Source organism: Myotis nattereri (assembly GCF_964212035.1).
Source record: "Myotis nattereri genome assembly, chromosome: 17".
Lineage (NCBI taxonomy): Eukaryota > Metazoa > Chordata > Mammalia > Chiroptera > Vespertilionidae > Myotis > Myotis nattereri.
Window position 1 is genome coordinate 31,263,140 of NC_138092.1, and position 13,340 is coordinate 31,276,479.

Here is a 13,340-nt window from a genome sequence, read left to right on the forward strand (position 1 = left end):
GGAATTCTAAGTGGGGTGTAAATTCCCTCAGAATTCTGAACATGCTTCCTTGACTTTTAGTTTCTAGAATGCTATTGAGATGTTTGATATTCAAATTCCAGGTTCTTTGACCTTTTGACTTTTATTTTTTTTCACTGTGATTTTCCCTCAGCATCCAGAAATGTCACAATGATAGTGCCTTGGTGTGGATGTATTTTGATGTACCATACTGGAAATTCAGTGGGACCTTCATAATTTGTAAGTGTATGTCCATGAGTTCTGAGAAAATGTTTTGAATAATTTTGTTGCTAGTTCCTCTAATCCACTTTCTCTGGTCTCTCTCTACTTTACCTATTATTTGGATAATGGAGCTCCTAAATTGGTTCTCCAATTTTCTCATTTTATCCTCTCCTGTTTTGCTCTACTTTCTAAGAAATTTCTTCAATTCTGCCTTCTGTTTCTGCTATAAGATTTTTCATTTCTGCTTTCATGTTTTCAGTTTCTTTTTTAAAAAAAATATATTTTATTTATTTTTTACAGAGAGGGAGAGGGATAGAATCAGAAACATCGATGAGAGAGAAGCATCGATCAGCTGCCTCCTGCACACCCCCTACTGGGGATGTGCCTGCAACCAAGGTACCTGCCCCTGACCGGAATTGAACCTGAGACCCCTCAGTCCGCAGGCCGATGCTCTATCCACTGAGCCAAACCAGTCAGGGATGTTTTCAGTTTCTTAATCGCATCCCATTCCTATGCCATGGTTGCAATTTCTTTCCTTCTCTCTCTGAAGATCTGAATGATTATCTTCTTGAAGTTTTCTCTTCCTAGGTATTTTTCTTATACCTTGCCTTCTTCTGTTCGTTGTGGACTCTTAAATGTGATAGGATTTCTTCAACTATCCTTAACTGCTCATATCTAAGAAAGGGAACAACCACTGCTAGAAACCAGAATGGAGACTCCTAGCACACAGGGGGCCTTATCTGTTGTGCCTTCACCACAGGAGGAGCCAGCTGGGCTATAGTAGAGAAATCCCTGAGTGTCAGATTCTCCAGAAAGAACCTTCCGGCCACTTGTCTGGGTAGAGGCCTTTCTACCAATGCATTGGAGGGCGAGTGGGGAAGGAGGGGGATAGGAAGTATGAGGATGTCCTTTAATCACCCTCTCTTCACTGCGGTATCCTGACCCTGATCAATTATGCCTATGCCCCCTAATACTCTCTCTTCATCATCTCCAGAGGGTATCTCCAGGTATCCACCGAAGATTGGGAGAGGATTTGGAGATGTAAGTGCTTCTTAAACAGCTTCTAACCAATGCAGATGATTTGAGCCTCCTTTCACTCCAACTTCTAGTGAAATTGGTAACTGTTGTCACCAATTCCTGGGACTTTAAGAGTTTCTGTCATGTACACAGGCTTGCTCCTCACATCTGCTAAGTCCATTATCATACAAGCATCTGCTTCTAGCTTCCAAAATAATGTCACTGTTGTCTCCTCTTTTGTTTTGGCTATCCTTGTAGGTTTGTGCACTTTAAAAATATATTTCCTGTTATTTTACTGCAATTTGTGATGGAAACAAAATTAACTGCCTATGTTTAATGGATCATCAGTGTTTAAATAAAAGTTCCTTTTTATATGTTTGCATATTTTCTAAAGTTTCCACAATAACTGTATTCCTTGGTAATCAGTATATAAGGAAAGAAATGACACTATGAATATACAAAAGTGATCAGGCTGACTTTCTGCCCCTTGGGACTTCCTCCAAATACCCATTTATCTAGCTGTATATATAAAAGGCTAATATGCTAAGTGTCCCTCCACCCATCTGACTGGTCACTATGACACGCACTGACCACCAGGGGGCAGACACTCAATGCAGGAGCTGCCGAGCTGCATTGACTTGGCAGCGAGGATTCTCGGGTGACAAACCCTGAAACCAGAGAGGAGGGAGCCCGATTCCTCGTGGGATTCCACCTTCGGCCATGGGTTCTGTTGTTGCTGGGGCACTGTCGGCCCCGAATATGGTTTATTGCACACTTGCATTTGCGTTCCACACCCGGTAGACAGCAACTTTGCAGAGTGCCCTCTCGCACTCCGGGACCCCTCGGGGGATGATGGACAGCCGGTTTCAGCCCACTCCCCACAGGCCAGGCCGAGGGACCTCACCTGCCAGAGGGAACCCGCTCAATCCACAGAGGCTGGGGAGGGACCGCGGGAGGTTGGCTCCAGGGCATGTCCTGCCTGTCTTGCCCAGTCCCACCCTGCCGGCCACCATCTAATTAATTTCCTTTCAATGTGCACAAATCCATGCACTGGGTCACTAGTATATAAATAATAAAAAAGCTGAACTATAAAAGGAAATGTTCTATTATACAGTGGTCATTGTCCGTAATGAGACCTTGAAGTATGACTATATCTTAAGAAGTCTTCTAAATTATCAGCTATTTCAATATAATTATAACAGATGCTATCTTTCATGTGACTGTTTCAGAACCTTCAATTATCTTCTACAAGGAGACCCTTGGGAATGAGTGCAAATCAAATCACTATTGGAGAATTTCCTGAAAAGCTATCAAAAATAAGAAAGCACATGAGCGCACATGTCCTTGTTCTCCAAGGCCACGGCAGGTCCCAGGCCTGATCTACATCCCAGTGAGTCTGGCTCAGCTCCTTGATCACACACTAACACATCCCTCTTTAAGCAAGATAATTCAATGTAACATCTCCAAAATAGGATTCTTTTAAGAAATAGCTATATGCCAGCCATAAGGGCTTTCTCTTTCCGAATGGTCTCTTTCCCCTGTACACCAGTAGAACCATATCTCAGGGAGGTTTCTATATGCTGCTCTGATTTGGAGTTGGCTGTGTACCTGATTAACTTCCAATACTAGGCTATCAACTCCTTCAGGGAAAATCTATGTCTGACTATGTTTGTTTTCACATAGCCCCTTGAATACTGGCATACACAACACAGAAGGTTCAAGATAAATGTCCTTCCATTACAAGCAAAGGCATATAGCTACCTTCTTTACCAACATACCCACTAGTAACAAACAGTAAATGGTCACGAGGAAGAAAAAGAGAGGAAGAAAGAGGTCAAGAACATCAGATGCTTTTGAAGATTTAAAGAGAGTGGGAAAAAATGCTTCTGGATTTGGGAAATAGAAATCCAAGCATATCAGAAATAAGAAAGGGGTACCAGACATCATTGTTAATTTATTGAACATTATTCTGAAAGTATTAGATGGTACAATAAAATAGTAAGTATTAAAATTAGAAAGGAGGAGATAAAATTGTCATTGACAGATGTGATCACGGTCTATTTAGAAAACTCAAAACGATCAGCTAAAGTATTATTGGAAACTATAGAAAAGATTATGAGAAAACCAAGGACAGACTTAAGCAATTATTTTTTCAATGAAATAATATTAACCAATGTAAGAATATAATGGGAAATATCACTAATCAAAACTGATAGTAATAGCTCACATTTGTTGAGTGCTAGCCCTTGGCTAAGTACTGTCCTCAGCATTTTGCCATGTTTCATTTAATCCTCACAACATCTTTAAAAGGTGTGACTCTCAGTGCCTTCACTTCATGAATGAGGAAACTGAGGCTGAAAGAATATCAATGATTTGCACAAGTTGTGGAGCAGCAAGTGGACATGCTGTGTTCCTCATCAAGCAACACCCCAGGCTGACTCCAGAGCCCAAATGCACACATCCTGGGGTAAATTTAGTGAGAAGAGAAAACTATACAAGTATAAAGAACATAAAAAACTTTAATAAGTATACACCTGTGCATTGTTCCTTAACTAAGATTTAATAATGTAAAGATATCAATTCTCAAATTACTCTATATATTCAATGCGATTTAAAAATCCTAGCAAGATTCTTTTTTCCTTTCTTTTTCTCTTTTTCTTATATTCTTTATGTCAGTCTTTCTGATAAAATGATCCTATATTTTTTCTGGAAGAATTAAACATATGAAAATAGCCAGGAAAATTCTGTCAAAAAGATCAGTAAGGGACCTTATCCTACAAGACACTAAAATATGCATTCTTGCCACAAACATCCTGGTCGATGCTCATGAATAGACAGATTATAAACAGAACAGGAAATTCAGGAATAAAATCAAGTATTCAGAGGAATACTTAATATAATGCAGCAGTCATTTTTAATCAGATCGGCAAGAATAAAAAAAAATTGAAAATACTCAATGTTAACAAAGGCAAAGAGAAATAAATGTGTAGTTGGGCACATGGTTAGTGGGAACATAAGCTGATACAACTCTTGGGAAAGAGCAATTTGCATATATATACATATATATATATTACAATTAACTCTCTGAGCCAGTAATATTATCACTAAGAATTTTTAAGGTAATAAATGCATAAATTAAACATAGCATTGTTGATTATAGCTAAATACTGGAAATGACATAAATGTATAATAATAGAGAAATAGCTCAATAAATTTTGTTACATATTAAAGGCAACTTAGTACAATCATTTAAAAGTATGCCATCTCTTCAATGGCATGAAAAGATGTATCATCAAGCAATAGAAAACAGTCTGTATAACATAATACCATAAGAATCACTATATGTATGCATATCCATATGAAATATATGCCTAGGAGAGATCAAATGGACACAAATAATGTTAAAGGTGACATTTATCGAACACTTACACTATGAACCAAAACCATGTTAAGCAACTTTGATTACATTATCTCATCCTATCTTCACAACCACCCTATGAGGTAGACACTATGACGGTCTTCTTTTTAAGTGATGAAAAAAAGAGACTTAGAGATATTAGTAACTTTTTCAAGGTCACACAGCTAATTAGTGGTGGAGTCAGAATGGAACCCCAGCCGTCCCCCACAGTGCTAGAGTTCACCCATGCACACCCGAACACCCGGCACTAGGGACAGCCATCCAGGGAGGAGGGTCTGAGAAATGCTGGCTTCCTCTTTCTTTTTATTCTGTATAGTTTGAATTTTCTTCCATGACCATGTATTATATGTGGAGATATGGGAATAAAGGGGAAAAAAAAGGAGAAAGAAATCAAAGGTGACTTTGCCACAGCCATTTCAATAGGTAGATGGAGATGAACACATTTCAAGAAAGTGAAGAGTAACAAGATGAGAGAGAGGGAAGAGGCATACAAAGGGACTGATACAGATAAATGGCAAAAACACCCTCTATAAAGGATTCAGTCAATGATGTAAGCAAAAAATTAATATAACCCTTTATGGGGGGGGGTTAGCAATATGTTACCCCAAACAAAACCAGGCATGTCCTTTTCCCCCAGAAACCTCACTCCCAGGAACTTTTCTAAAAGAGAGACGGCGGCACAGATAGAAAGGCCTTTATCATGTTCTGCCCGTTGCTATGTGAAATGGGGTGCAGGGGAAAGAGCTGAGCGTTTGCAGTTAAACCTACCTGGCTTTGCATCCTTGCTTTGCACTTTAATGGCTGTGACCTTGAGCAAGTTACTCAACCCCACTCAGTCTGAGTTTCTTTATCTCTAAAATGAAAATAAACACACATACCTCACAGAATTGTTGTGAGGATTAAATTAGATGTAAAATACAACAGGATGTATGAAATATAAAACAGCATTTGTTTTTACCTTCCATCACTCACTAGTATGTATACCTTAGAATGAATGTATAAACTTCAATCAAAACTCTAGGGTAAATCATATAGCTGGGTCATTGCCACACTTCTCTGCATCAAAGTATCCTAAAATATTAAACACTGTTAGCTTTTAAAGCAATTCAGAAGTAAACCTATGTTATGATACCTTGACACTTTCTCAATCTCAATTAGCACTAAACTAATTAACAAAACTATTTTATACACTACAGTGCATCATATTTTTCTTCCTTCCTCCCTAATCCCTGGTGTGTTGTAAGGGTGATTGAGTATCTAATTACTTCTTAATTGAAGCACATATTATACATTTTTCACTAGTTCAAGCTTAATGCTTTTAGTCCAGAAATCAGATTCAAGGAAATTAAGTTGAATTGGGATTTGGGCAACTATTATAATGAGAGAAGGTTTGTAATATGTCTAATTATAAGTAAATGTGGATTTTAGCATGATTTCCTATGGAAATATTTCAAGTACAGGAATGTGCCATAAATGACTAACTTAGATGATTAATAACATTGTTATTCTTATTTACAATCTTTTATTCCTAATTACAGTGATTTTATTGCTGGGAACCACTAAATATAATCATTCTTTAAAGAAAAGATATTAGAGAACCGCTGGTTGTCCCCATACTGAAATCAGAATGAACATTCATATCTGTGAAAAATTATGAGTTTCTCTGCAGCATAAAGGTTACAGGACTTCACGCATGTTGCAAAAAGAAAAAGAAACATAAATCTTGGGATACTTGTAATCTAACCCATTACATTAATAAAAGATATTTATTTACAGTAAACCATAAAAATATTACTATCAGAATGGCATTCCAATTTAGTTAATACTTTACAGATAGTATTTCTTGTGGGGTATTTTCTCATTGAATTAGGCAGCAGTAAAAAACTCTGAAGTAGGTATTCTCAGACAACACGGGTTTGTTTGCCTGTTTGTTTCCAGATAAGGGGAGCAACCACCTGGAATAATTTGGTTGAAGACCACTTTGGGCAGAAGACTAGATTAAATAACTTTTTGAGATCCAATTCAACGCCATGCTTCTAAGATGTCCTGGAAAATATTTTATGTAGACCAGGCCTAAAGGCCTTTATGAGTTTGTGACCACTGAAATGAGAAGAATTCAGAAATTTTGAAAGAGTTTAAAGCACTGTAATGGAAAACGAAAATGTAGCAATTCATTTATTTGAGAATGTGTTGTCTAGTGGCAACTTGATTGATTAGGGAAACCTCCATAATATTTAATAAATATTTTGGATTTTGTCCAGGACATTGGGCATTGTCTAGATTATTGTTTTGTTAAAAGTTTTAACTAGAATATTTGTTTAATTAAAACTGAAGTAGCCAAAAGAACAAGGCAAACCTGTTTGTATTAACATAGAAATATCTCCAAGATAAATGAGCAAAATTTTTGTGTTGCTTTTTTTTTTATATTTTAAAAGACATTGTCTCACACCTTTGTGAGAGTGATGTCAACATCCACCTTTCCTCTAATGCGGCTTCTTCTCTAACTTACAGGAGATGGCTCCCACCCCTAACAAAGAGGAAGTGCCCGTACAATATTAGGCCATGTTCATGTCCATGCAGAGATTTCACATTTCCCAGGTTGTGCTATATGTAAGCAGCTTGCTAGCATAATCAGCAGTACCTTAACTATCACATAATGAAATGAAAATATTAACAAGAAAGTAGAGAACTTCATAATTTCATCATGTTTCTGTATTTCCTTGTAATCGCTAGCACCAAGCTACATATTGGTAGATCTAATGCAGATCAATTTTCCAATGCCCATTTAAAAGACTGCACTTTAAAAGCTGAGACATTTAAATCAGACGCCCACAATACTATAGTTCATGTGGATGGCAATAACAAACCACAATACTACCACCAGCCTCATATGGCAAATGGTGACAATTAGTTATGTCACTGTGTTCCACTGTGCTCAGGTGTGGATTCAGAATCCTACTCAACACCCTTGTGCCAATCCCTCAAGAGTTGGCACGCACGTTTGAGTGTTCTGTGTCATCAATGTCTGTTATTTTTATAAATCTTTCTCAAACAATCCTATGTAGAAGAGAGGAAGAACGCCCTTGCAACAGTCTAGGCCCATGGTTGGCAAACTGCAGCTCAGCAAACGGCGGCTCATGAGCCACATGCGGCTCTTTGGCCCCTTGAGTGTGGCTCTTCCACAAAATACAGACTTCTGCGCATGGGCCACGAAGTTTCAATCCCACTGTACGTGCGCGCCCCCACGTGGTATTTTGTGGAAGAGCCACACTCAAGGGACCAAAGAGCCGCATGTGGCTCGCGAGCCACGGTTTGCCGACCACAGGTTTAGGTGAGAGATGATGCTAACTTTATGGGTTGTGATAGATAGATTTGGAGCTATCAGAAGGAAAACCTAAAACTGGATGATACATGGAAAGGTGAGGTGAGGTGAGGTGAGGTGAGGTGAGGTGAGGTGAGGTGAGGAAGAGGAGTGTCAAGTCTGACTCAGGTTTCTAGGAGAGCCAAGTCTATGAGGAAACATCATAAATTCAATCTCGTATATGTTGAATTGGAGATGCCTTTGACATACCCAAAAGAAAAGGCAGACTGACAGTCAGGCACTCAATTCTAGAACTTCACAGAGAGACCTGGTACAGGAATATAAAGGAGTGGGCTATCTGTGTTTAGTGGCAACTGAAGCTGTGGGTGTGGGTGGGTCAGCCACGGAGAGAGCAGGCCGTGAGGCTGAGCGGGGAGGGCTCCGGCAGGAAGTGAGTGCTGGGGTTTTACAGCTCCCCAGTTCTATGCCGCCTCTGCTTCCCTAAACCTCTGTGAACCTTATCACAGGAAAGAGACCTAGAGAGAATAGACAAGATATAAAGAAGAAAGAAACTGACATGCATACCTCTCTATAAGGTTTCCATAAGTCGCAAAGTGAAAAAACAAAGCTAAAATTTTGATTTGAGGAAATTACCAAAAATGAGCATCCATGAGATGAAAGGCATAACAGAACATCTTTAGAGGCGATAACCTGTTCTCAGTGATTTTCTTATGGAAAATATATCCTTCAGGTTTAAAATCAAAAAATCGATTTAAGGTATCAGAATATATTAATGTTCAACATACAAGTTGGCCCATGACTGCAAAATGGTCTCTTTTCTTCTGCCCAAACACAATTTTGTTTGAATTCATGGGAGAAGAGGGGCACTAAATTATTCTGGAATTGTTATGCACAATAAATAATTAACATTTCTAAAACATACAAAAGGGGAAAAGGCCCTGGCCAGAGTGACTCGGTTGGACGTCGACTCACCACCAAACAGTTTCTGGTTTAATTCCCAGTCAGGGCACATGCCGGGGTTGCCAGCTTGATCTGAGGTGGGGGGTGTGCAGGAGGCAGCAGGTCAATGTTATGCTCTCACATCTATGTTTCTCTCTTTTCCCTTCCTTTTCTCTAAAAATCAATAAACTATTCTTTAAAAAGAGGGAAGGACAAATATGGAAGCAGGGAATATTCTCTTTGTTTAGTAATTTTGAAGAAATGCCTATACAGTTTTGATATGTTCAGTCTTGGGTTAATAACAATTTTATATCACATAATCAAAACACAATAGATAGGCTGAACACCCTTGGTATTAGGGCCTCTTCCTGAAATCATTTGGAAACCCTTTAGGAAATTCATTCCATATTTTCAAGAAGTTCTATAGGATACAGTAAATAGAAAACAGCAATACCCATCGAGCTTTCATCCCTCACCCTAATGCTGTGCATCATGTTTAACTATTAGATTGAGGAGAGTCCAGGTTCTATTGACTAAAAGCATGGCTTTGAGCTTTCCATTTATCCAAAAAGCATAACAGCAGCTTTTACCTACGTGGTCATTCCAAGTTGACATTCTCTCTTTCCCCACATAGCCCCTCCTTTCCTATAATGCCTTATCCTTTTCTCCCCTATAGCTCTTTTAGGTTACAAAAGAAAACCGATATGGAATTGATGCTAGCTACAGCTACATTAACCCTCAAAAGACAACATTATCAATTGCAAAAGTATACGTGGAGAAGAATTCAGCACAGCCGAGGGTGACTACAAGGACCCAGAAAGAATCATAAGGGCAAGTCTGACAAAGCAACTGTTCAGAGAAGGTTGCTTAATCACCCCTCTTTTTTCTTCTACATTTTTTGGGCATTTTTAAAAATCTATTTGGGGCATACTTACATTTCCCCTTTTAAGATAGGCAAAAAAAGGAAATATTTAAAGAGCTTTGTGGTATTCCTTTTTACAGAAAATAAATTAAATAATTATAATTAATTATAGTTACTGTAAGCATGTGTGCAGTTTAACAATACCTGAGTCACAGGGGAAATAGATAATTCTTACTAAACAGTAAGAATAGCCTTTTAAAAATGGGATAATACTCAATGAAAGAAATAGGTAAATAATCATTTCATTGATAGATTAGTACCAATATTATGACACCAAGAGCAACAAAGAAACTGGGCCTAATGCTTGGCCATATTTTTGTTTGTTGTTATTAAGTTTTGATATTTCCAGTCTTTCTATAGAAAATTCAATAGGTAAAGAACCATTTAATGTCAACTGGCTCCCAGAAATCTGACCTAGCAATGCACCTGGGTGAGTTATATACTAACTCTCTATACAAGTACAAAATCAGAGTTCTTACTTCTGAAATGGTAATATAAAGAGTTACAGATTATTCATGGGAATAATAAGTCTTGGTTATCAAAGCCTTGCAGATGTCTAGACATGTCATGCAAAAAAAATGCCATTTTAAGTCCCAAAACTAAAGTTATTTTAGTAAAACATAGCTAAAATAAATCTAAATTATTTGAAACATTTTTTAGAGAACTACCAGGAAAAAAGTGTGGGCTTTTTTTTTTTTCTTTTCAGTTCCAAGAGCTTAAATGAAACATTCATGCATTAAATTCAAAGTCTGACTGTCAAATCATTTCACTTTAATAAAAATTTGAATTACTGCCTTAGGGCATTATTAAATATCAACTAAAAGCACACATCCATAAGTCTGATTTCCCAATATAATTTTTATGTAGAACTATAACTAGATTTGTATAACATATTTCAAGATAAAAGGATCAAAAATGTATTCATAAAAGGATGAAGTCAGAATTGGGGTCGCCTTTGAAAGAATTCCTGCACCATTCATAGGAATTTCTGGAAAAATGACCTCCTTTAAGTAATCTCAGCCTCCAAAAAAAGGACATGAATCCATCCTCCTTTTCAAAATACCTAAATTGTAATTGACTTAAGACTTTCAAAATTATACATTACCTTCCTATCATACAGTGAATATGAAGTATCTGAAATATACATAATCTCAATAACATTAAAGTCTTGTGCTGTGTGTGTGTAAGAGAGCTAAAACAGTGATGGTTATTTAGATATTTAGAGAGGCACCTCTGGTCTAGGATGATATAGATCAAAAATTCAAGATAATCTTATTTCATTAAAAAGGGTCATTTATAGTCACTGGTAATCACAGACAGTATATTAAGCCTAGGCTGGAGAAAGTCATAAATTCATGTTGAACAAACCTCATCACACCTCACTTCCTGCCCCTCTTACTGGGTGGCTCCTGTGAGCCCACCCTTGCACCCTTCTCCTGCTCCAATCTCCCATCCTCCCTGCTGCTCTGGCCCCTCCTGGCCGCTACCCCATTCTCCCTTAAATAATAAAAGCAAGTCACAAAGTCTATAAATCACCACCTCTTCTTTCTTCCTATGACAGCACATGAAGTGTTGGTTCTCTTACAAAAGTCAATCTACAAATCTGCTTAGGATTTCATCCCCTTTCAACTTTTCAGACACTTCACAGCTAGGATTCCCCTCTGAGAGACAGCATCTTCAGCCCCTCCATCCGCTGGCTCACCCTCCTCAGCATAAAGAAAAGTTCCAGTATTTCTTTTGTTTTAAAAAAAAAAAGAAGTCTCATTCTCACCACAATAAAAGAAATGACATATATGTGACACTGTTAGCCAATGCTACAATGGTAATCACACTGTAATATGTAAGTGAATCAAATCAACGCCATGTACACCTTAAACTTACACAATGTTATATGTCAAGTATATGTCAATTTTTTTAAAGTCTCCTTCAATCTCATCCCCTCTCTGCTGCTGCAGCCTCTGCCATCACATAGCATCTCTGCCTCCTCCCTTGACGCTCAACTTTGTCCCGTGGCAACACGCATTGCTCAGCATCCTCCACCCAGACAGCCAAAGTGGGGACATTCTGACCTCTGTTCAGCTGCACAACTGCATTACTTTGGGCAACTGACCTAACTTCTCTGCGCTTTGGTTAATGTACCTGTAAAGACTCAAAGACTGTATGAACATTTAAGGAATTAATGCCTATGCAGCATTAGAACATTATACATATATATTTAATCGCTATGCCAACAACCCCCATATTCAGTTTAGGCCTCTTCTCTGATCTCCACTCTCAAAATTCCAGCTACCTTCATGGCGGATCCACCATTGGTGAGTGACAGGCATCTCTCATTCAACATGCGCCAACTCAGCTCTCTTTGGGAGGGTGGCGGGGAGTGGAACCTGCCTAAAACAATCTTTTTTATTGTTTACTACCCCTTTAAAGCTACAGAAAAATCTGCACCTAGATAAGACGCATAATAAAAATTCCCTCATCCGCATAGCCAAGGTCTCTCCATCAGATTCCTCGGTGAGTATGTGGTACATCACATTCTACTCCACAGATGCATTTTCTTGTGAGTCTGTGGGGTTATGATCAATTCTTTCTGGAAATATTAGTTTCTCACTAACTGCCTCCTTGATCGGTAAATACTGTGATATTTCATTAGGTTCCGTGAAGAGGGAAGGTAAAACGTGGACTAAATTAGCAATGTTGCTCTCTCGTGATGTGTATTCTCATAACGTGTAGGTCTTGTTGGCCTCGTGGTAAAGTCTCCTGTCATTCATCCTGATAAGCCCTCCATCAATTCACAAGGAAAACTGCAACAGCAGGAAAAAGTGGAAGGCATTACTCTAATTTTCATACTTAGACTTGAAACTCCATGATCGTGAAGTTCATCCTCAAACAAGGGAACTTCTGCAAAAAACTTAATCTGCTCTCTGGCTTTCAACTGCACTGTATCTATATGATTTACCTTTAACTTGAGTGGTTCTCCATGTAATGTTCCTTTATAATCTATTGCATAGGTTCAATCGGAGGGTTTAATAACCTCCCTGGAATGTTCACCCTCCATCCAGGCTACTTGAAGCTTCCTTGGCAGTTGTTTACACATCTTAAAACATCTGTAGTATGGACTCAATCCCAAGGCAAAACCATGCTGCATTCTTAAAACGTTGTCACCAAACATCATTCTGGGGGTAGACGGCACATGCAACTCATCAGCTAACTTCTCCACCTCTGCCAACTTCATGATGTGGGTCTTGGCTGCCGTAAGCTTCCAGGGCCCAAAGAAGTCCCAGTGGTTGATCTGGAAGCCAGGGATCATCACGGTAAAGACGGTGCCCACATGGGCCACGTGGAACAGGCTGGAGCGGTGGTGGCAGCAGATTCGGGTTCCCCTACCTCACTCTGACCCAGCCCCCGGGGCTTCCAAGCTATTACCATCCCAACTCAACTCTTTATCTTCCTTTCTATCCCGAACAGAGACTCCTCCAGCTTTCCTGTTATCACTCAATTACACT

At 38.8% G+C, this 13,340-nt stretch overlaps 1 protein-coding gene and 1 pseudogene across 2 annotated transcripts in view; both read right to left on the reverse strand.

Moving 5' to 3' along the window:
* CA8 (carbonic anhydrase 8) overlaps nt 1–13,340 on the reverse strand; it is a gene marked incomplete at its 5' end in the record, with an annotated part of 82,760 nt that overhangs the window by 4,886 nt on the left and 64,534 nt on the right. The gene's annotated exons all lie outside the window — the stretch shown is intronic.
* LOC308533521 (TIP41-like protein) lies at nt 12,372–13,144 on the reverse strand (annotated as a pseudogene). Its single transcript has one exon. The product of its transcript is annotated as a TIP41-like protein (transcript).